This window comes from Wolffia australiana, chromosome 8 (assembly GCF_029677425.1).
Source record: "Wolffia australiana isolate 7733 chromosome 8, ASM2967742v1".
NCBI lineage: Eukaryota > Viridiplantae > Streptophyta > Magnoliopsida > Alismatales > Araceae > Wolffia > Wolffia australiana.
Genome location: NC_135842.1, coordinates 1,908,993 through 1,933,439, shown reverse-complemented (window position 1 = coordinate 1,933,439; position 24,447 = coordinate 1,908,993). Strand labels below are relative to the sequence as shown.

The window sequence follows — 24,447 nt, the reverse complement described above, 5'->3', positions numbered from 1 at the left end:
AAAACCCTAAAGATTACACAGATTGGGAATCCGAGTTGGAAAGCTATTTCCAATGGTATAGCATGGACGCTGATCTATGCATGTCATACGCTAAGGCTCGGCTTGGAGGACAAGCCAATTTTTTTTGGAAAAATGAAAGGGAAGTGGCCCGACGCCATGGAGAACTCCCTCCCACTTGGATTGAAATGTCATGGAAGCGTAAGGACAAATATGTCCCAAAACTTTATATAATAAGACTCCTACTTAAATGGATGGACCTTAAGCAAGGAAAACGGAACGTTAGTGATTATATAGAGGAGTTCGAGGAATTCCGTATGAGGTGTAAATTTGTGGAAAGCCAGCAGGTCCAAATCACCTTTTTATACGGTCTACGGAGTGACATTAGAGTTTGAGTGCTAGAGCAGAATCCAACGACAGTGGACCAAGCCTACAGTTTGGTCGAGAGTAATGAGTATACCATAGAAGACATTACTCCACACACTCCAGCTGCACCTCGAACAACAACAACCACCAACACCGCAGCCAATGTTGCTAGAACCGCAAGCAGTTGTGGGTGGTTGATAACTTACAAATTAACTGCATTAATTGATGAATTTTACATTATATTTATGTGTTTTAATGACCATATTTGCATGTTATCATCTAAAAATGAAGATAAATTATTTACACTTTGATTTTACTATTGTTTCTAATTTTTATCATTTTTTACATGGTATTTAACCTGATTTCATTGAAGAAATATTTTTTTACGGGGCCTTAAATACTTGGCTAAAGGTTGGTAAGGGCTTTCCTAATTTTTCTGGAATTTTTCCATATTTTCATATAATTTTCTGACCAATATTTAGTTAAGAAATGATATTTACAAATTTAAATAATACATATATTATTTATGTGGCATTTTAGAAAGTGTTTTTAATATATATATATATATATATATATATATATATATATATATATATATATATATATATATATATATATATATATATATATATATATTAAGTGCATCCACGTCATTCGCCTGAAATTCGGGCGAATAAGTGATGCATATTATTTAAATAAGATTAAGAGATAGAAAAAAAAGAGCATTATTGGCTCATTATGGCATCGCGAATCGCGATACCATAATGAGCGAATGATTGCTCTAAAGACAGTGTGGCACGGGCGGCGAGGTAAAGGTAAGAATTAATGTTTTTTTGGTTACTTTTCGTGCAATAAATGCACTCAGAGAATCGATCTCCGCGTGCATTTATTAAATGATTATTTACCTCGTATCTGAGTTGGTAAGCTACATGCATTAAATGCACGTGGCAACCGAAAATGCAACCGTGTTATTTAACGCATGCAGCTGTCGATTCGCCGCATGCATTAAATGCACGCGGAAATCAGCGCTGCGTGCATTAAACCTTTTGGTAAGCTCACCACCCACCTCTTTTTTTATTTTAAAAGGAGCTGATGAATGTGACGTGGAGCATTTCTGGCCATTTAAACGCAACAATCATTTCCAATGATTGCACACCTTGGACGCGGACAACGAAGCGTCAGTGCGCGATCCGAGCGGGCAGAAAATGAGAAAGAATACTGCAACCAATCAGAAAAATGGATTTTTTTCTAAAATATAAAACGATCCAACAACCTAGATTAATCTGCAGCAAAATGACGATATCTAGAGATCTAGATGTCCGATTGGGCTGAAATTTTGAGGGCCTCTTTGTCTTTTCCCCCTCTACAATCCCTACCGTTGGATCTTTAAATAGAGGTATGGAAAAGGGCGAACATCACTTTTTGAAGCTCTCCCCAAGGATTTGGCCAGGAAGGACACAGGAGTTGCTTTGGAAGTCGACAGCTCTTGATTCTGCATTCAAATTTGTAAGTTTCTGATTTGTATTTTAGACTTCTTCTTGAGAGATTCTAAAACGCCTTGGCATGGGCGAAATGTACATGCCCTAGAAGTTGTTTTGAATGAAATTAGCATTGCATTTTGAGTCTGATTCGAGATCTGGTTTCTAATCTTTAATTCTACATCAATTTTGAACATGTCTGCATTATTAGATTTTTAATTTAGGGTCGGATTTCACCTTTTCCCCAATTTCTTCACTTTCTCTCTAGGTTAATTTGTCCAGTTTCTCTCTCTAGATTTCAATTTTTATTGTTTGGAAATTTAATTTAATATATGATAAACCTAAAAAAAAATTTGATTAAAAAATTCATTCATCTTTGATGTCCAATTTAAAAATCTTTTTCTTGATTATTAAATTCCCAATTTTAATTCATAAAATTTGTCTTAAAATTTTATAATAATTGGGAAATTAATAATCCAAATTCATCTGATCTTATAATTGAAATAATTCTATCTTGAGCTTTTTGACCGAAATATTTAAAATCAAAATTAAGTTTTTTTTACTTGATTTTGATTAATTAAAAACATTATTAAGTATAATTAAAGTTTATTAATTGCAAAATTAATTCAATTTTGAATTAATTCATTAAAAATTGGATTAAAATTCTTGCTTGCTGCCTCCCTGTGGTTCGACCCCTTGCTTGCTCTATATTCTATATTTAATGATTAAGGGTATTTATAAATTTTATTGTATGAGTCTAAACGCCAAATCAACGACATTTTATTGTACGGCGCCGTTGCCGGGGAGGCACGGTGAGTATCTGAAATTATATTTGGAGATACAAATTTTTTGTTCATAATTGTCTTGATAAATTTGGATTTTGTAGTTAAATATTGTTTCAAATTCAGAATTTTGAGTTATCAAAACACATAGTGGAAATCCCAAAATTATCAATTATCTTTCTTTTGTTGTGATTTTCTTTTTGAGATAATCTGACTTGTCCTCGAAACAAACTATCAGAGATTGAAATTCTAAAATAATCTATTGGAGATTTGTTTTTTTATTTTTTGAACTAGCGTGTACTAATCTTTTTCTTGAGTGTTTGTGTTACAAAAGAAGGTGGTCATCAAAATTGGGGTTTCTACACATCCATTGAGGTAATTTTTGTTTACATATTTTTAATCGATATCACTAGCTCATATCCCCAAAATTTATCTTCATCTATCCTCTCGTGGATCATCACTATCATAAGAAATTAATTCCTTAATCATCGTTCCGTGTGGAACGATCCATACTCATCACAAACTACGTATTCTTAAGTACGATTAAATATATTTTTATTGAATAATCTCAATTACCAATGACAAATTAAATCCCTAGATTTGAGATTATCATGACGTGTGATATCGACGCGAAGAATGGAACAATGGCGCTTGGCCATTATCTCGTGGGTGGTACTGCGGTCGCAACACATGCGCCGCATGCCATCGTTCTCTGGGATGAAGAGTACGGGATTTGAACAGGGACTAAGGCTCTCATGGATGAGGCCTGCCACAATGACATGTTCTTGCTCTGGGCGAACGGTGCATGCGGCCAGGCAGGCGGCGTGAGTGGCCGGGCGGCTGGCGTGGGCAATGCCAGTTGCTGAGTAGGTGGCGCGAGCGACGCCGATTGCTGAGCGGGCGGCGCAGGTGGCCTAGCGGATTGTGCGGGCGGCCGGGCGGGCAGCACGGTCGGCCAGGCATAATGGCGTGTCATCGATATCGTGTCCCAACTCTTGGGTGATCAAGGGGCGACTGATGACCACTAACCCAACTGGGTTGGTTGCGGCCCTCTTGTTTGTCGACTTCCATGTATATGGGTACCATATAATCCTCCGCCCTCGATACATGAACAAACATGTGTTCATCCTGCCGGCTATGGTGACATCATGGTCATAATTCCAAGGACTGTCTAAAATGATGCTTCCTACGTTCATATGAAGGATGTCACAAAGGACGTTCTCGTCGTTAGTGATCACCTTTAAAGAGTCGTGGCATTGACACTTCACCAACAACGACGAAGCGTCAATCCACGATATGTCATAGGGTGTCGGATGGGGTATGGCCACCAATCCTAATAGGGCAACAATCGTGTTAGAGATGGCAGTGATGCATCTTCCACTATCCACGATCAACTTACACACTTTGTCGTTGATCTTGACATGTGTAGAAGATTGAGATCTGGAGAGCCGTATCTGCCATCAGATCTGTCCTCTAGTGGACAGGCGCAAGGTTAACCTGTAGGGTCTCTTGGTGTGGGAGTAACATCCCAATGGTGCAGGGGCAGTCAACCGCTATGCTAGCCATTCATCCGCCAATAGGGAGTGGAGTGGGTGCCAAGATCGCACAAGTGTCCATGATCTGAATGTACCCAACTTGGGTGTAAGGTTCTTCGTACTTGTTCAAGAACTCTTCATCCACATAATAGTCATCGTCATGTAGCTGCTCCATCTCTCCCAACTGGTCCTGGTCGGCGTCTCCGACATCGATCAAGAGAACTGATGACAGATAGTGACTCGCTCGATGCCCATTCCCTTGGCTCTTGTAGCATGTGATTTGTGCTTGGTTCACGGTCGTACTACGTGCCATGGTATTGGCAGTGACGGCCCGAGCTGGTGGGGCGGAGCCCACTGAAGTGGCTGGGGTGTTCACTTGCCCTCTAGCAATCTGCAAGGTCTATGCAGTCATAGACGGGGTGGGTCGAGCGATGGTGGATTGATGTCTTCTTGCTCGGATGCTCCATGTGCTACACTATGTAATAGGCTTCGACGACCTCGGTAGGGTTGCACTTAAGCACCTTGTTGTGCGGGGTCAGCCAAAGGAAGGGGGCAAACATGCTGATGATGATCCGTGGGTCCTCCACAAACCGGCATCGCATCCGACACTCCTTGAAGGCCTTGATATATTCTATCACAAACTGTTGACCTTTTCGTAGGTCGAGCAATGAGAGAAATAACGTCATTTGGTACTGTCGTGGCACGTACTTGCTCCTTAGCTTATGTGCCATCTCAATCCATGATGTGATGGATCACCCTCGTCGCTCTACCATGACTTGCTCGTTCTCCCAGAAAATCTTGGCCTGTCCGCCAAGTCTCATCTTTGCATATTCGACGCACACGTCGTCATGCATGCGATACCATTGAAAATATGAGTTCATGCTCGACTCATAGTCGATGAACTCCTTTAGCTTCCTTGACCGTTCGAAGATGGCGATGTCAGCTCCTACACTCTTTTGGATCCTCATGAGATGCTCATCTCGTCAATGCTCATAGTCATCCGGGTGCCGCTCGGGCACCGGGTATCATCCATAATGGGTGCTCGCGTGTCATCGCAGTGGGATCCGGTAGTGATCGTGGTCATCCCCACATCGGGGGTTGACTGTCATACTGTGTGTAGTGATTGGGTATCATGCGCGGCATGTATCGAGGTACCTTGTCAGGTTCATCATACCACCGATCATAGGGTCGAACGTAGTCCTCTTGGCATGATGGTAGGTCAGAATCAAACGCACGATTGTAGTCGTCTCATGGGTCCTATCTATCCAAGACACAGACATCCTACAAATTGCATGCGGGGTATCAGTTGGAGTATCGATCTAGATGCTCCTCGTCATGTCACCTATCGTCTCTTATTTAGTCATCGTAGTCATAGGGACTCTGTGGGCACTCTAAGGGCCGGGCGACCCAAGGTGGGTCGCGGGCTCGGTCTGGTGCAACGCGCATGGATGTGGCAACGAGTACCGGAGGTACCGTGGGACGTGTGAGTAACTGCTCCATGCGTTCAACAACGACAGTTAGGGTGCAAGGATAAGCTACTCTCTCTTCGAACGAGTCCTCCTAGGGTCGATGCTGCTGGTGTGATCTCCCTCATCCGCGTCCTGCTTCTTGGCCACGTGCAAAGGGAGCCTGGGGTGCGGAGTCATCCACGGGATCCTTCCCATGTTGGCGATGACTGGTCTTCACCTTCTCCTTGTTGTCACTGGGAGACGAGGCATCTAGTGATCGCGAGGAGCTATGGTGGGATCATGCACATCCACGGCGGGCGCGAGTGTGTCCACGTGAAGCAGACAATCTGGTGGCACCCCTATTGAAGGGTGCAGTCCGTCTAGACTCCAAAGGAGTTGGTGATGTGCCACCTTCGGGCGTCGGAGGATGGTGCTCCAAGAGGCGCGTAGGGCTGCCTCTCTCATTCGTCGATGAGTCTACTCATTGTGGGGAGGTCGAACCCCCTATTATATCCTTCTGCTAGATAGCGTCTCGACGACCATAGCCAATATCCTTGAGGGTACCTAAATGGAGTTTTCAAAAACGGATGAAATTTAGATGATATGATGCTAGGCTACGGAGACAAACTATGGGCGACCACAACCTGCTATGATACCAAGATGATGTCGGACATCATCTAGGATGTCATCCAATGGGTACCGAGACAATGTTTGATAAACCCAAAATGTGTCATATAATTATACATATTTAAAGGTCATTTTGGGATGATTTCATGTGTATTTTATCCAATTTTGTAAGATTTTGCATCACATGCATTAAATAGAGCAAGTTGTAAAAGAACACATTTTTGTGTCATTTTCATGCATGTTCTACAAATCTAAATATTTCTTACTGAAAATATTTATAATTTACTAATGCTCTATTTAGTATGTATATATGCTTTTGCAGGAAAGAAAACGGAGTTGCGAAATAAATTAAAGTAAGAAATAGAAAAAAGGAAATGAAGAAAAAAAATAAAACATATATAATTCTTAAAAAAAGGGTTTGTATTGAGTCAGCTAAGGAGTCGTCCAGTAGCGTTAGCACCCAAGCTAGCCACTATAGGTGAGCGCGTAGGGTACTCGAGGTGCCCATGGCTGGCAAGGGCGGCGCGCCCAACTGGCCAGCCAAAGCCAGCCGCATGGAGTGCACAAGGCCAGACAAGCCCATAGAAATGTCAACGTCGTAGAGAGGTATGTTATTCAAATTCATGATCCATACTCCACTGGCATTTATATAGTGCATCTGATTTTACAAATTTTCCATATGGGATTTAGATCCCATAGTCTTTTAGAACCGTAGTGGGGTGGGTCGACGCATAACAAAAGGGATCGCAGCCCAACAGGCCACGATCTGATCAAATGATAAAAGAAAAAATGATCGGGCTTCAAGCTGTCCGGTCCGAAGCCCGTATCATTTTGGGCCTTTTTAAGTAAGAGGACAAGATCTTAGCTGTCCGATATTCTCAAGGAAGATCAGATGACGAGATCAGCCTCTTGTTATCTAAATATTTTGTTTAATATTTCTCAGGGTTCTGATTGGCCGCGATTGCTGATGCAGATTGCGGGACCCTTCAAGGGCAAATCAGAGAGGGCAACATGGATAGAACGCTGATAGAGCTCGCAGACGGGGCACTGACGGGCCATAGACGGGGTACACCATCTAAATTGGGGTCCATGGCTGCGATTAAATTGCATCCATCAGTCCCAAATGAGGCGCATCGAACAGCCAAGGGCAGTTTGGTCAAAGGCCATCCCTGGCCGTCAATGAGGCCGTCCGGATGGTGGTTGATGGCCATCAGGGGAGACCGTCAGGCCATCCAATGGATTGGGCGGACCCCCAAGGCTCTCTCCCTCCGTCAGACGGCCTGGGAGGTACCTCTCAAGCCATTAAAAGTTGGCTGAGAGCCCCCAATTTGTGGATCTTTCAACCTTAGGCCATTACAACAGCGGAGATCCCTTCCACATTTGGAAGCAAGCTGCAGCATCGTGACAACACATGAAATTGTGGACAGCGAGGGAGGAGCCGAAGAAGCTCTGAAGAAGCCTAGATTCGCACCCGGACGGACGAGAAGAAAGAGGGATACCTTAAACCAAAGCTCGGCGATGACAATCGGCACCACCACTCTCATCTTCAAATCAGGGCGATTCAGGTTAATTTATGTGTTTGCTCAGCTAATTTTCATGTTTTCATATTAACCTAGATGCATAATTTCTCATTCAATGAATACCGCGATCGTGTTTTTGTTGAATTTGGTATCGAGATCTCATTGTGACATTTCAACAAACACTTTACGTGTTCGATGATTATTTTCTCAATTTACCTAAGTTCCACTATCTAGAATATTAAAATTAAAAAGATAAATACATCCTATTACCCGATTTCTGTCAGGCATTCTGTTGAACACCTCATGGTCATTCGACAAAAATACCCCTTATCTTCCATTCCTCTTATAAAATCTATATAAAAACATTCAAAAAACTTGGTATTAATTAAATACTATAGTTATATCTCTCTTCTTTGACTCTCTACCGGCATTTGGTCAAACACCTTTCGGGTGTTCGACTAAATCGGCCCATTAGTCCTCAGAATTAACTATAAATATATATATAAAAAACATATAATAGTAAATAAATATATAAATCTCATATTTCGACCATCTATTGGGAATTTGGTCAAACACCTTTCAGGTGTTCAACTAAATCACCCTATATCTCATAGAAATTGACTTTAAAAAATATAAATATATATAAATCATATAAAAACATATAAAATATAATTATTCTATGGAGTATTCTATACATAGAATACTTGTTATATGACTATAAGTACTTCTTAAGATTTATCTTTACTTTTATTTACGTAGTATATTTTAGTTAATAATTACTTAATTCTCTCTCTTGACCTTTCTTCTTAGTACATAAAAATACTACTTTACCCTTCTATTCTATTTGAATACATAGAGCTAGCTACTTATTCTTATTCTTTACTCTTAGTAACTACTTAGTCTTATTAAATTCTTATCTATATTTTCACTAACAATATTATTATCCTTCTTAAATATAATATTTAACCTCTTCACTGTTATTATTCTTAGTACCTATAAAATAAATAAATAAATATATAATATATGATATCTGATATCCTCTCTTATATAGTTATCTTATTAAAATAATATTGATGCAGGAATGGCGACGATGGGTGGAAGATGCAGGACGACTAGGGGAGAGATGACTAAGGAGACGGGTATGACAATGATGGTGGAGAATGCAGGACGGGTTTGGGTAGAGGGATAAAACAGACCGCAAAATTGACACGTTCGAATTCGAAAACCTAAAACCGATGAAATGGTGGTGGTCCAGCCCCGTTCCTCGTCGAGGGCGGGAGTACTGTCTTCAACTACCGCGATGATGCCAAAGCACCAAATCCAATACACAAATTCACGTTCGTGGGAAATCTCATGAAAGGAAGAATTTTAAGGAAAGAGAGATATTCATATCAAATCTGACGGCGGCACCGGATACACTGGACGAAGAACACTCAACACCAAAGAGTTAAGGCATACCTCGGCACCGGAATGCATGATGAGGTTGCGGGAAATTCAGGTCGTGACGAGACTGGGATATCCGGGCGTTGTAAGGCCCACTGGACAAAATATCTGGACGTTCTGGGCGTTGAGCGGCCCCGGCAATGAGATGGCCGGACTAAGCCTAGTTGCTTAGTGGCCGTAGTGCTTGGGCGTGGGGCGTCGTTGGCGGGACGATTGATGTGCGCTTTGACAGAGTGTCACGGATTCAACTGCGCGGTCAGGTTGCGGGGGTCAAGGGGGGAGTAGCCCCCTTGCAAGTTTCGGGGCAGCGCCCCAAAACCTAAACGGTATGCGCCGCGGCAAGTAGCTTCGAGGGCGTCCAGAAGCACGACAAGTTGCTTCGAGGGTGTCCGGAGGTGCGGGCGGCCTGGCGTGCGACATGCGTGGGCCCTTGCGTGCGTGGGCGCCGGTGGGCGCTGGCGTGCGCTGGCACCGGTGAGCGTTGGCGTGCACATGTGCTAAGCGCGGGTGGCCCTGAGCGGGGGGCCGGCGTTGGGTGTTGGGCGCAGGCAGCCCTGAGGGGGGCGGCCGGCGCAGGGCGACTGGCGTTAGCAGCCCTGAGTGGGGCGGCCGATGCTGGGCACTAGGCGCGGGCGACTCTGAGCGGGGTGGCCTGAGAGGGACGGCCGACGCTAGGTGTCCTGGTGTTGGTGGGAGAGAGAGAAGGAAAGAAAGAGAAAGGGAAAGGAGAGAGAAAGGAAGGAAGTGAGAAAAAAAGGAAGACAAAAGGAGGGTGGGTGGTAACCGGCGGCGGTGACGAGGGCGGCGATGGCGGCGGTGATCTGAGGAGAAGGGGAGGCTAGGGAAAGTCCTCCAAGAAGAGTTACCAAAAACTCAGTTCCTGAATTATGACTTGCCTAACTGTTTCTTGGAACATTGGCCTATACATATAGGCCTTGGAGGAAAGAGAAAATATAGTAAATAAAAATAAAAATAAAGACGAGCGACGTGACGAGCGATGTGGTGTCGTGTCATGCCAGAGGGCAGTTCTGGATCTGTCTTTGGTGACGTGTCAGGACGCGTGAAGGGGCGTGCATGGGTGGAAACCTGACTGATGCTGGCGTGTCCTTAGCAGTGGTGTTGACTTCGGGTGATGGTGGTGGCGCTTCCGTTGTCGGCACCAAATATTCCCCTACTTATTAATTACTTCTCTCTTCTTATTCTTATTATCTTTAGTATTAGTACTATATTTTATTAACTAACAACTCATCTATTGAATATACAACTAAAGGTCAGTCCTTGTGTAGACAACCTTACTCACGCTATACACTTGAGTAACTCTATACTTAATTAAATTTATTTGATTGTAGGAAAATTAAAATTACAATGACAATTAAAAATAATTATGTAATTTGCCTCCGTCAAATTGGCGTTGGTGACCCTGACGATAACCTTCTGAAATAATTAGTGATGAGCTAACTTCACTAATTAGTGTCGTTGGTTTATCCAAATTAAAACAACAAAAATTTATAAAAACCTTACTAGCGTAGGGAGAGTAAGGGTCGATCCACAGGGAGCAAGGGTTTTGTGCTTTAGTTTTATACTTTTTAATAATTTTAGAGGTAGGTTTACTACATATGAAGATAAATAACTAATTAAATAAAAATATATAACAAAGAAAAATAAAATATTATTATAATATTATAATAATATTAATAGGCAGAAAATAATTTTTGGGTATTTTTTAGGAGTATTTGAAAGCTAAAACAAAATAGGAAATGAAACAGTTTGGCGCTCTGGACTTAGTCAAAATTTGGCTAAGTCCGGATGCCAAATGGGGAAGGTTCCATGGTGGAGGAGAGAGAAAAAAATGGATTGTACTAAAATCACTCTAGAATGAGTTCTAGAACAAATTTTAGAGCGTGGTTGGATGCACTGGAACCGTCTGGATATTGGCTAGGTGATCCAAGACTCATCAAACAACAAAAGACGAACAGAAAAGAATGAAAAAGGAGAAATAAGAAGGTAACCTCTTTGTCACACCCGCTAAGGTCCAAGGGACTTCTTCTTCTCCTTTCCACCAGCTTCTCCAGCCCTGGATGCTTCCTGCTCAGCCTGGCACTCACTGAGGTGAATGGATCTATGACTCAATTGCACTTAGGCCACCAAACATTACTTTGGATTGAATCACAAGATGAATTTTACAATAGGGTGAAGGGGTTTATATAGGGAGAGAGAGCAAAGGAGAGCCATTGGATTTTTAATACAATGGATGGCCAGATCTTCTTTTCAGGGTCATGATCCACGTCCATTATGGTCCTCCAATCAGCATTGAGACCTTTGAAATACCCCCTGGACGTTCAAGGCTTCTTTCCTTAATTAGCATTAAAGGTGCTATCTTTAAGTCTCCACCCTTGGATGTTCTGTGGATTGAATGGCTGGATCTTCTTCTCTGGCTTGGATCCACGTCCAAGGTTGTCCTCCAATCATCATTTAAGCCCCTGAAATATTCATAAATAATCATGACTGGACCTTCCCCTTGCCCTCCTTTCTTTGGCCCAACATGCCTCTCATAGTGGGCTTAGTGGAGCTTCCTTAGTGGGCCTTTAGACTAGAGCCAATTGTCTTGCTTTGGGCCTTCTTTCTTGGCCCAGGGTTGTGGCTGAGCCTGCTCCTCTGGTCCAAATAGCTTCCTCTTCATTTAATTATCCCCTTTATTCATGAAAGTTTCACCTAATTCCTGCATCTTCCACATAAACTAAGAAGAGAGTGAGATTCATTCCACTTAACTCATTGAGTTAAGTGGGTTAATCCACAAATGATAATAATTAACTCCAAATTAGAAAAAGGTGATTTTGTTTCATGATGTTTCACAACTTAACATAAATGTTGATAATATATCCAGATAAAGATAAAGAAGTACATAAATTAGCTGAAATCGCACATATATATTACTATCATTTTGGATTTATCACCTTCTCACCCTCCTTGGAGTGACCACGGCAACTACGACATCAAATGAAACAATTCTATTGATGCACATAACAGACGGGCTAGAACTGTACATGGGAATTCACTCAAAGCTTAGTTCTCCGTGTTAAAGCTCTCACCTAATCTAACTTGCGCGCGGTGGAGTACAGCAAAAAATATACTGAAAAATGTAATATAACAAACGAGCAAGGGGAACGACGTAAATCGTCGGTGATGTCGCCCATTGTCAATATACTCGTCGGTGCAATGGCCAATGCTAGCGGTGATGCCAGTCATCGTCGGTGATGTCGTCCAACAGGTAATTCCCCAAGTAAATGTAACTACATGAGTGCGATGCCCTAGGCAGAGTGTACGTGCAGCTCTGACTCGTAGGGATTTGCCGAGTTCCTAGCTCCGGGGCAGACGACCGGTGACAATGATAGTGACCTTTTGACCATCGTCGGAATGACGAATGTGACTCTTGCGTCAAGCAGACTAAGTCCGTTGGCTCTCACACGTAATAGAAGAGCTTGACCCATACCTAGGAATTCACTTGACTCATAGTTTCAATGTTTAAACTCTCACCTAGTCTAACTCGAGCCCAGTGGAGTGCAATCAACAATATACTAAAGACGGTAATATAACTGACGAGCATGGGGAGTAATGTACCTCATCAGTGGTGTCGCTTGTTGTCAGTGCAATGAGCTTGTTGATGCCGTGACCAGTGCAGGCAGGTGTGGTGAAGATGGGCAGAGATAGTACGACGTCACTCGACAGCTGGTGTAGATGCAGTGCTGGGGCACAGTGCAAAGGAAGATAAGAATGAGAGGGCTGTATCAACAAAGTGGCACGAGCAAATGGCCAAACTTTTTGTGCACGTCCGTATTGAGGCTCGGTGCATTTGGGGCAGTTCAGATGGCGTTCGTCATTGAGGTTGCGGTCGTCGCACAAAACTTGGACAAGTAGTGACTGTAGTGAAGGCGAAGACACCAAGTGACTGATAATCTCAATTTTAGGGTTAAAATTTGTCGTTGGTGATTGAGATTATTCAATAAAATATATTTTACCGTACTTTAAATACTTGGTTAGTGATGAGTACGGATCGTCTCCATAGGGAACGATGATTAAGGAATTACTTTCTTATACTAATGATGATGGACGAGAGGATCGACGAAAGCAAGATTTGAGGATGTGAGCTAGTGATATCGATAAAAGATACGTAATTATAAGCTAACTTAACTTAAAGAAAAGAGTAAGTGATTGTGATGGATATGATGATGAATGACAGTATGAACGAGGATAGTGGATATGGAGTGGTACGATGGCAAGGATGGAGAGATGAGAGAATGGGGACGTAAGTAAGTGAAGTGATAATGAAACATTGATGAAAACCTATGACTATGATAACGATGACGTTGGGAGAGAAACAACGCAAGGCGAAGACACTTACCTTAGCTCCTTACGTTCCGCCAGGATCACGGCGATTTGCGAGTGCCGGTAAGCTCCCCGTCTTCTCTTTTGTCTCTTCCCACACACCCAAGACACCAAGAACACTCTTGATGGATCTCAAAACTCACTCTCTTTCAATCAGCCCACAAAAGTGGGAAGCAAGTTCAAGATGATTTTTACAATGATCCATGCCTCTATTTATAGATAAGAGGGTATGGATAGAAAGAGGAGGGGAAGATCAAAAGTTATGGCTGTTGGAAGTTGAAGCAATCCTAGCCTTTAATTCCTTCTCTCTCCTCATTAATGTCATCAGTTTCGTGCCTGTTAAGAAGTCAAAGCACTTGGTATTATGTGGCTTTTTGTATTCTGTGGCTGTTCGTATTCCGTGGCTTTTCATATTCCGTGGCTTTTTGTATTCCGTGGCTTTTCGTATTCCATGGCTTTTCGTATTCCATGGCTTTTCGCATTCCATGCCACATGTACATGAAAAAAGGACAAAAAACAAAGAAAAAAATATCTTTCTCGATGCTAACCTGGTGGCACATCGGCGCGCCAAGTCACCTTATGCCATAAAAAAACCAAAATACTTGAAACTTCATTTTAAATAAAATAGAAGCCCAAAAAATACGTATAAATATATATTTTGACTCAGAAAAATCATATCTTTCCAAATTTAATATCCAAAAATTCCAGAAAAATCATATTCTATCTCAAAAGTTATATTCTTTTAGAATATACTGTTAGAAAAATCCAAAAAATACAAAAAATTTAGAATTTTGTCCTCAAAATAGATTTAATCATTTTAAACTTGATAACATGCAAATATGAGTAATTTAATGCATAAAGACATATAAATATAATAATATAAGGCACTAGAAATTCATGTTATCAGTGATGTAGGGCAGTGCTCGGCATCAGGGCACATAATCACCATGATTGTCGCGTTGGTGCACACACAACAAGCGGTACCGTGAGGTGAGCCTCCAAAGGGGTTGCACGATGCAGTTGCACCGATGGGAGGGCACGACCGGTGGCTTGGTTCACGTCTGACGATGGCCAGGAAAATGGTACAAAGACGTCAATGCCACTACATATGCCTAGCTTGACAGGTGGATCACGCAGGTGCGAGGCGCACCTCAAGGGTGTGGCGTGGTTACAATGATGCGGGATATGGAGGATCAGCAGGATCGGCTACTCAGGTGGCGAACTCTACCCGCAGCACAGATCCCCGGCAGAAACCAACTAGCATAGGGCTGGGTAATTATCCTGTAGTCACTTCGGGGTGCAATGGCGCCTAGGGCTTGTGCATCTGTGGCGAGATACCTAGTCGCACATCATTGTGGGGCCGCGACGTAGGGCCGACTAGGCAGATCTCAGATGATGGTTTGTTGAACTCGGATGGCGGGGTGACACGGTTCACGTACCAGAAGACCCCACATGGCGTCCGGAGAATGGCACCTACGATTGGGCATGGTGCAATGCCAAACATGATGGCTCTCGTAGGTGTCAGTGAAGTGGTAGAAACTCGCGCGGCGCATGTGTAAGGCATTGAGAGGGATGACATCGTTCATCGACGTAGGCTGGTGGAGCCTCTCCTTCACCTCCCTTCCCTTAGTCTTCCTTTCCCTCTTCCTTCTTCTTCTTTCTCTCCTTCTCCTTCTTCTCGATGAACCACATCTTAACCTAAAACTTCTTTCACAAGAAAAAAAAATGTGGCTGAGAAACTAGGGCACCCATCATGCCCTTATATAGGGGGCATGATGGGCCATTACAAAAGGGTCCAACATGGGGGTCCATTTACATAAGGAAAGGACCCCCCCTTTTAAACAAAATAAATTACTGAAAGATAAAGACAGACTACGAATGCTAAAATGACATGACAGTGATACGAAAATCATGAAGAAAATAATGGTTTAATCAGATTTCAATATCTAAGTACATGATGGAAATATATGTGGACAGTAAAGCCAATCACACATTCCGCATCTCATTCTATGTTCATTAATAGAACATCTTCATTAACGTGCAAGTGTGATGCTTATAATGAAGCCCATGAATACATTATCAGAATTAGTGAATAACGATGAGATCGTAATATGGATATCATTATTCTTTAAGCATGTGTTCTAAATGTTCCTATTTGAATGGTACTTGAGAAGGACATCAAACTATCGGGATACAATAGCACTATCTAACCTTATTCATATGATGAGAATGGTCAATCTTATAGCCATTAGTGTGGAGAAATGGCGGATATATAGTAGGTATCATAGCAAACTGTCAATCATGTTGATTCCCGTCATGGTTGTAAGTGGTCATCAGACCTTACACATTAAGCATGTCTTATGGATGGACGATTGTGCTTTTACTGTGACCGACGAGTCTCTAATCATGGGATTCTAAACATTTTTAGTTAGGGTTCAGCTAGAACTTCGCGAAGATGATTGTGTGGTCAAGAAAATATTTTCAACTCTTGGTATGAGAAGAGACATCTAAAAGAAGATGATCCGATGAAGTCCTTGGCCAAAGCAATGAACTATCAAAGAAGAGTTCTCCAATGATTTCCAAATGCATCAGTACTTACTCAGATGATCGACTAGGGTTTGACAATTGACCATATTCCTTGGAGGCTCAAGTTGGTGAGGGACTTTATGTACATGGTAACCGATGATGGACATGCTCCATGGGTGAGATGATACTTACTTTGTTTCTTCTACAGCATGAGGTGTAGCTTGGTACCCCATGGGTTGGAGACTTAACCTATCGGTTAGGTTAAATTGATCCAACATTAATTAATCTATAAGATGATATATTTAATTAATTTACAAGGACAATAAAGGTTATTGGGCTTCTAGAGTTGTAAATTAGAATGATACATGGGTCTAGAGAGTCACAAGGAAATCGTTGTTTTGGTGTTAGAAGATATACTTAAGTTTGAGGGGTTTTATGAGAAATACCGACTTAGTAAATAGGGGAATACCCTAAATGAAATTTACCCACACCTAAAATTGTTAAGGGCCATTCCCCTTATTCTCCCTTATCCCCACAGCTCCATTCCATTCTAGATGCGATCAGGATGGTGTAATGACAGTGATGGAGGGTGAACATAGCTCATCAAGGAGCAGAGGAGATTCAACGTGCTAAGGATCATGTGGATACTTTTTGAGGCTAATATACATGAGCAGTTTCACACTACTCGTGCAAGGATCAAATGAATCATGGATGCAATCTATGTCGAGCTGATTCATTTCATGGTTTTTTTTTATGTTGTTGTGATTCTGTTAAAGTCTTTCGCTGCGAATCTTTTTGAGTTTTTCATCCAAGCCACGACTTGTTCATGGGGATACCAGCCCTTAAGATCCAAATCAATGTTTTATTACCTTGATCTTTTAAAAACAAGTTGAATGATATTTAAATGATCTACATACATTTTGCTGTATTTTCTTACCCTAAATAATATAATTTCAGTTTTTAAGGGTACATACCATATCTTGTGAACTGAACCCGAAGTCTTTTTAGTCCAAGTGAGAAAAAAACAGTTCGGGGTTTGGTTAATTTAGCTATATTTTCAAATTGTTGTTCAAGTGGGTGGCAATGAGAATACAACTTTAAAATATACATAATTAAATATACATAAAACCACTGGGACTAAAAGTTGAGATAGAATTTTTAAAAGTTTTTCATTGCCACCCACTTTGAATAGATATTTTTTTTAGTTTTTAATTTAATAATGTAGAATTTTTTGAATAACCAAAAAATATAGAAAATTAAAAATATCTCTAGACAGATTCTATCATAACTTTTTGATTCAGTTTCATGTGTAATTATAGTTTGATCTACATAAAATAATAAAGCCTAAGAATCATAATGTTTATCCATAGTGAGAATTTGTATAAAAATGATAATATGAATTATTTTGCTAATTCAAATAAATTTATTGTTACCATTTTAATGTCTTATTTTAATGTTGTGCGACAAGGTATCTCCTTATTTTGTGTTTCAAAAACTCTGGATCTACCTGAAATGCATATTGTTTCTTAATCTTTCATTCTTGTAGTACCCCGCTTGTGCGATTCTGTCTTTTTAATAATGTTTGAAATACTTTCCACTACAATAACTTTATTACTTAGCGTTTGATTATCTCTCTCCAAGCTATCCATTTGCAATATCTTCGTCTCTTTAAATTTGTCATTCAGTATCTCAAAGTAATATACAATATATGAGAGCACAAGAAAAGATATTTCCAGAAATTTGTATAACAGGGTTCTTTTGAAATGACAATAAATTATTCAATATCAAATGTTTTTTTAAAATTTCATCTAAAGTTTCCACATTATCTTTAGCATCATCCTTGATGTGTGTAGTAAAATGTTCAGTCATGCTTTTGCAGTTTCTAAAACTCCCAATTCTTTTTGGTGAGACCTTTTAACATTGTTTTTAAAGATGACCACTGGGTCCTCTAGTTTACTGACCCAATGCAGTTCGTCATTACATCTTACCATGATATGGAGTATGATAAAAATTTATAGAAACTTTAATACCCTCAAGAATTTTGTGGGATGACAAGGTTGTGCCTTTTGTATGGTATAACAAGATCTTCCCCAATGGCCATGTATGCTATAATGAATGTATAATGCACATTGAGTTTCTTTGTACCATCATATGTGACATTTTCGATTTTGATGGGAAGCTCTCAAGCCATTGAAAAAGATGACATCCCTGTGATTTATGAGTATAAATCATCATAAATTGTTGTAGAAAATTCTTCCTATAAAGAATAAATATCTTTTTATAGATCTTTGAATCTATATATTACAAACCTCAATGAAGACATAATTTTTCAAAATAAATTTGAAAAATGAGATTTTTAAAAAATTAATTCCCCAGTGTCTTGTAATATCCCCAAGGCATCAAAATATACATTTTTTTTCAAAATAAATGTCACAAGCTCCAAGTGGTTAATTTTTCTTGGTGGATTTCTTCTAAGTAGGAAGCCAGGTACACATGTATCAAAGTGCAAACATGAACTTCAGCATTTGTGAACGGAAATATGAAATCAATTCCACAAACATCAAGCATATTTCCTACTTTATTGCAATTGATCTTCAAAAAACTTTTTTTATAATGAAACGTGAAGGCTAACTCAAATTTTCAATAAGATGCTAAAGTTTATGTTTTGATGAATGTTAAAGTAGATTGTACTTATTCAAATATCAGTCAATGTTATACATTAGATAAGACATGTTTATTCATGTCAGAAATTATGTATATGAAGTCAACCGACTTCATATGGTCCAATTTATACACCTCACAGATGCATTGATGAATACCTTCATCTATATAAAGAATTGTGATGTTGAAATCGCTGGTCAACAGGGAAAAACCAGAGAGTTAGGTAGCACAGTTTTTATAACATGTTGATAATCATGTGCTATGTCATTTTTAAAATGTTTAAATTGATCAGACATCATGTGGCCAGTGAAATGTGATGGTCAACATTGTCTTGTCTACCTAATTTATATATTCTATCCGAATTAATGTATAAAGCTTAAATACTGAAGAATAAAATTCAAATTTTATTTTAGATATCTAGCATAATTTTTATGATTTTTTTCAAGTTGCATTCATGGGGGAATCCAATTATAGATTTTACCTTTTATGACATATGAGGTGAATGAAAAGGTTCTAACTATGCCAAATCAAAATTGAAGCTGCTATTCTGTCTTATTTTACTCTCTCATAGATCTCAAACTTGCCCCATCACTTTTGTATCCTATAGAAACAGATTTAGCCCTGATTTCAAATAATCTCTTCTCCCCCTCTCTTGATGAAAAATCCTCGTACAAGGTCTGGCCTTCTGATTAAATTTACAAGTTATTTGGGTACATTTTGAAACTCCTATTTTATTTCTAACATCATCACACATCCATAGATTTGAAATATTTTTAATGATTTTGTGAAGTTACAAAGAGACAAGACTATGCCCTACAGTTTACCTCATCAGCTCCCGTAGTCTAAAGATCATCATTTGGATATTTCTGATGATATTTATATACTTTATATTAAAAAAAATTTATTTCCCACATTCATTCAAACAAATAGGTACAGTTTGCCCTTTTAACCAAAATTTAGTAAAAATGGACCAAATAGATGTCAATGATCTATTTACTGAAAAATGGACCAAATAAAATGGACCAAAACTAGTTTACCGAAAAGTTGGTGCAAGTTTTGGTCTAAACATCAAACCAGAACAAAAACTGAACCAAACTTCAATACTCGCTTCGTAACATTCGGAACCTGGGTTTCCTCTCTTATCATGGGTCACCCCTTCAACCAACTGTGCCAATAGCCTTTTTAGAAATATGAATAATACTAGAAAATATTAACATGTAAATAGTAAATTTTACTAAAATACAGATCTGAGAGGAAAATGTTTTCTCACTTTTTATAGTTTCTAAGGGAGATCCATACATGACGTTGTACACCGTCACTGCCTACAACATTGTGTTGCCACCAGCTTCTACCACCGCTTGTAATAATTCTGCCACCACCACTATCAGGGTTTCCTATCTTGACACAGTCTCTTGTCACATCTATTGCAAAGTATTTCCTGATTTTTTGTCCACAGATTTGATGGAGACAATGCAAATCACACATATTTATTTTGTTCATTTTGTCGATATTGAATGCTGTAATATCATGCATAACATAGGTCCCATTAAATCCTGCATAAATTTAAAGAATTTGTTGATGAATGAACAAACTCATTCACATTGTAAGAGAGTTTCGTATGTATTAAAATATGACAAAAAAACTAATGGTGGTTACTAAAGCAAGCTTTGTAAGGCAAATGAATTGGTAATGAAAACATATAAGACATGTATCATAACAAGGTTATGTAGACCCTTAAAAAGGTTTCATGATTAATTTCATAGACAACTTAGGGCCTTCACCTAGTTGTAAATTTATCTCAAAATATTTACACAAAGCAAGATAATTTACAGGTAAACAACCAGTGGAAATAAAAACAAAACTTTATCATTATTATTTATATCCCCTCAAATAAGGGTGCCCTTGTCAGTTATATTGTATGGAGAAATTTTTATAAATTCCCTAGCTTAGGAATATTTAATAAAATTCTTGAACTTAAGGCATATCCACCAACGTCCAGAAACCTCGCGTGTGTTACCCTCTAAGCCTATGTATCCATCTTGTTAATGAATTCAATGGCCCAATAATCATTTTTGGGGCTGATCTTATAATTTGACTGTATAATAGTTAAATTAATTAATCACGGATCCATCTATCTCAATTGATTTGGTTAAGTTGTTAGCTCATGGGTTACCAAGTTACACCTCGTCATGTTCTCAACCTGTAAAAATCATACAAAAGTAATGGAAGACCATCTAGAAGCTCCTATTCAAGCTCGCCAGCAACCGCGACGTGATGCCCGAGCTGACGCGAAGAACCCGACCTTCAAGTACACCGCTTGACGATTGATCGGGTAACTTATGCAGTTTATTTTATTTATGCATTTCTTTATGTGTAAGGATATTTAATGGGCCACCTGTTTGGGCCTAGTCTTTGTTTTATGGTGTAATTTGTTTTAAGTTGGCCCATTAGGGGAAGGTCTCTCAATTGGACCATTCCCCTAATGATGCATTAATCCACCCACCCTTATATAAAGAGGGGTATGCCCTAATGGAAGATGATAACTGCATTTTGGAGAATAGAAAGATTGTCGTTGTTTGTTTCTACAACGGTGGGTCCCATTTTTCTATTTGCAAGGAAGAGCAACTTCTATCTTGTAGATCGGTCCATCTTCACATTATCAAATCCCTAGACATCTGTGGAGAAGTGGCTCGTGTACCAGAATCGTCAACATCTCCTCCATTGTTGTGGGTTGTTCAGGTTCTTCTGCCAGAATTCCACTGATTTTCGTCCACTGCTGTATGAACTCCAGCCTTGTCATGCAACCGGTTTGGTGTCCGTGGTAGTTGCCAAATTCCGACTCCAGTTTGCTATTATTGGCATCGATCTACTCCGGCCAAGGAAACCTCCTCGGCATCATCGTCTACCAAGAACAAGAAGCCCTGCTGGTTGACCACCCGCGGTCCCACTTGGGGTGAGCACTTAACAGCGTAACCATCACTTTGATCGGATCCATTGTGCCCGTGGAGGCCAATATTCGATATCAAGGGTGCCCTTCGTGTTTCTCTTTTAATATCGGATTCACTCCATCGCAACGACACCGTCTCGACCGCAAACTATCCATCTATTATCTTCAGGCCGCCGTTTGGAGGAATAGTCATAGTCGTTGCCGGAATCTTCTTCTAACTTACAAGGGAAGTTACCTGTGTTGCGGGAAATATCACCAGTGCATCAGGGTGTCGATACCTTTTTTTCCATTCTCCGATACTCAGAATCAATCGTGTGCCCACGCATGGGCTGCGCCGTTCTTGAAGTGTTTAGTTCGTCAAAGCCCATCTTCATCGTTGAAGCGACAACAGGTTGCTGTGAACTCCTCCACACGGATCAAACCTTGCTGACAGACGTGACTAAAAAACTCCTCCGTTCTCCATTGATGGTGAATGACCTTCTGCCAATTACCTGAACGACGATGAGAACTATCGTGAGGTTTCTTCTATCCCTGAAGAGTTATGGAAAGTCAGCGGGGTTAATATCGTTTTGGGCTACGGGTTTCTCCAGCAAATTGCTCAACCTTTGGTTACATTAAGCTGTGAATTCTTGTCTTTGCGGGCACCAAAACATGTTTGACCGGAACATCTCACTTGGCTTCTGGACACCTATTCACCGACTCCACGTCTCTCAAGCTACCATATCTGGCAATGCCATCAACAACCAGGTCACGCTAAATCCCCTCTCCCCTTTGCATTCTTCAGCTTAATTATCTCTCTGAGTACTTTTCTTCGACGCTCCTCTGCCAGAAAATTACACGATAGGATTAGCCACCATATCACTGAGACTAGGATTGTCTTTCTATGGTGTCAGGGTAGATTTAATAATAACGAAGGTTGCAGACACTTACGGGCAGTGATTGTCTCCATGTTTCGTCGGTGTTCAGACAGATTGATAGGGTCATTGGGAGCCTGTCGGTCCTAGACTTCTCGTGTCACTCCCTGACCATCGTTCTAAATCGACAACAATTGAACTACTTCTCGTTATTTTAAAAATTGCAGCATTCATCCCTCGCATCACATACGTCTACTCTTGTGGTGTAGTCCAATCCGACGGCTCCGTCAAATTGTATTGCATCAAAAAGCGTCAATATATGAGTAAAAGGACATAAATCAAAATAAGTTTTCTTTAAAAGAAAAGAATGCCACCTGAAGCAAATAAAATATGACTCATTTGAGTTACTATACATCATCGTCTGCTTTGGATTATATTACCTCGTCATCCACATGGTCATCAAAAGCCCAACATTTCATAGTCATAAGAATTAATATTGTTTCTGTTGATAACCTCCTCTTTTAAATATCACAATTCTTCGTCCTGCAGAAAAAAGACGCTCCGACGGTGCACTTGATGCACAGATTGATAAGAATTGTTTTGCAAATATAGCCAGATGCGGGTATCTTCTAGATCCAACAAACATTACAATGTCACCTTGTTGCCTCCTCTGGCGAAGCTATAGATTCAGGTAATTGCAGAGAAACAACGTTGACCCCTTGTCTTGACGGTGTGAATCAGTGATCAATGGTGATTTAGTACTGCACAGATTATCCAAGACAGCAGGTCGATGGTTGTAAGAATGGAGCAGTCAGCGGGAGCAAATATAGACTAGTCAGCGGACCGTATCCAAAAGGCAACTGATCGATGAGTCTAGCGATGGAGGTCCGGTGAGAATCCAGGCCTGAATGTAGCGGCTATCTGCCTGGTCGATGAAGAACACAGCGTTCTAACCAGACAATCACAGATAGATGGGTCAACGTCCAAATCGCGGATTTTCCCCACATCCACCGTCGATTTTGTGGCGACAGGATCTTTGAGTAGCAAGACGGTTGAGATGGAGATCAGCAGATGAAAACGGCGACGACGTTGGAGGAGATTTCAAGTTGATCAGTTTCCCCCCACAAGCCGCTTGTTCCATGTCAAAGAAGTTATCCTGGAGTTGACGCTGGTAATCCCAGCGGTATGATATCCGTCAGAAATCACGCACAGTCCTACGATGGAGGCACGGTCGAGATGGCGACAGAGATGTGAAACAGGGTCATCGGAGATGTAAGATCTGATCCAACGATTCAATGATCTTCTTATACTGGTGATCTTTCCCAGAGAAGACGTCCAAGGAAGCTAGTAATCGTCCTCAGAGATTCATATTTCCTCTATTTGTTTACATATCTGAATCCAAGGGTTCTTCCCGGCATGCTGTATCCTGAAGTAGCTATTCAGATTGGAATTGAACGGCAAGAAGAGATTTCCTTCTCTAGGGATGAAGAGAAAAAAAAACCTCCATACAGAAAAAAAGGGTGAGACAATCACCTTCCCACAACACAAAATAACTGTCAACAACACAACACGAGATCTGTTTTTTTTTCAATTCAACAAGCATGTCTTCTCCCACGTCCACCCCTCCCCCTTCTTACAGAGAGGGAGTGGCAGCTGTTGATCTGATTTTAATTTTTTATTTAAAATTAAGTTTAAATAAAAAATGACTATAAAAACTAAATGATATATTTTTAGAGTTTTCTATAATTCATTTTAATCCTAAAACAAGAAATGAAATAATTTTAATATAACTATATATATATTGGGAGGTTTTAATGAGGGCTAAGTTATGTATCTCGTCGCCTCACCTATGCAATGGAATAAGTGATGCATGCACATTA

At 40.4% G+C, this 24,447-nt stretch overlaps 1 long non-coding RNA gene across 1 annotated transcript; it reads left to right on the top strand.

The window, feature by feature from the left end:
• Window positions 1-21,182: 21,182 nt before the first annotated feature.
• On the top strand, window positions 21,183-24,158 carry LOC144706649 (uncharacterized). The gene is made up of 2 exons (XR_013582292.1): window positions 21,183-22,460; window positions 23,117-24,158. It is a non-coding gene; the product is annotated as an uncharacterized LOC144706649 (long non-coding RNA).
• The last annotated feature ends 289 nt before the right edge of the window (window positions 24,159-24,447 follow it).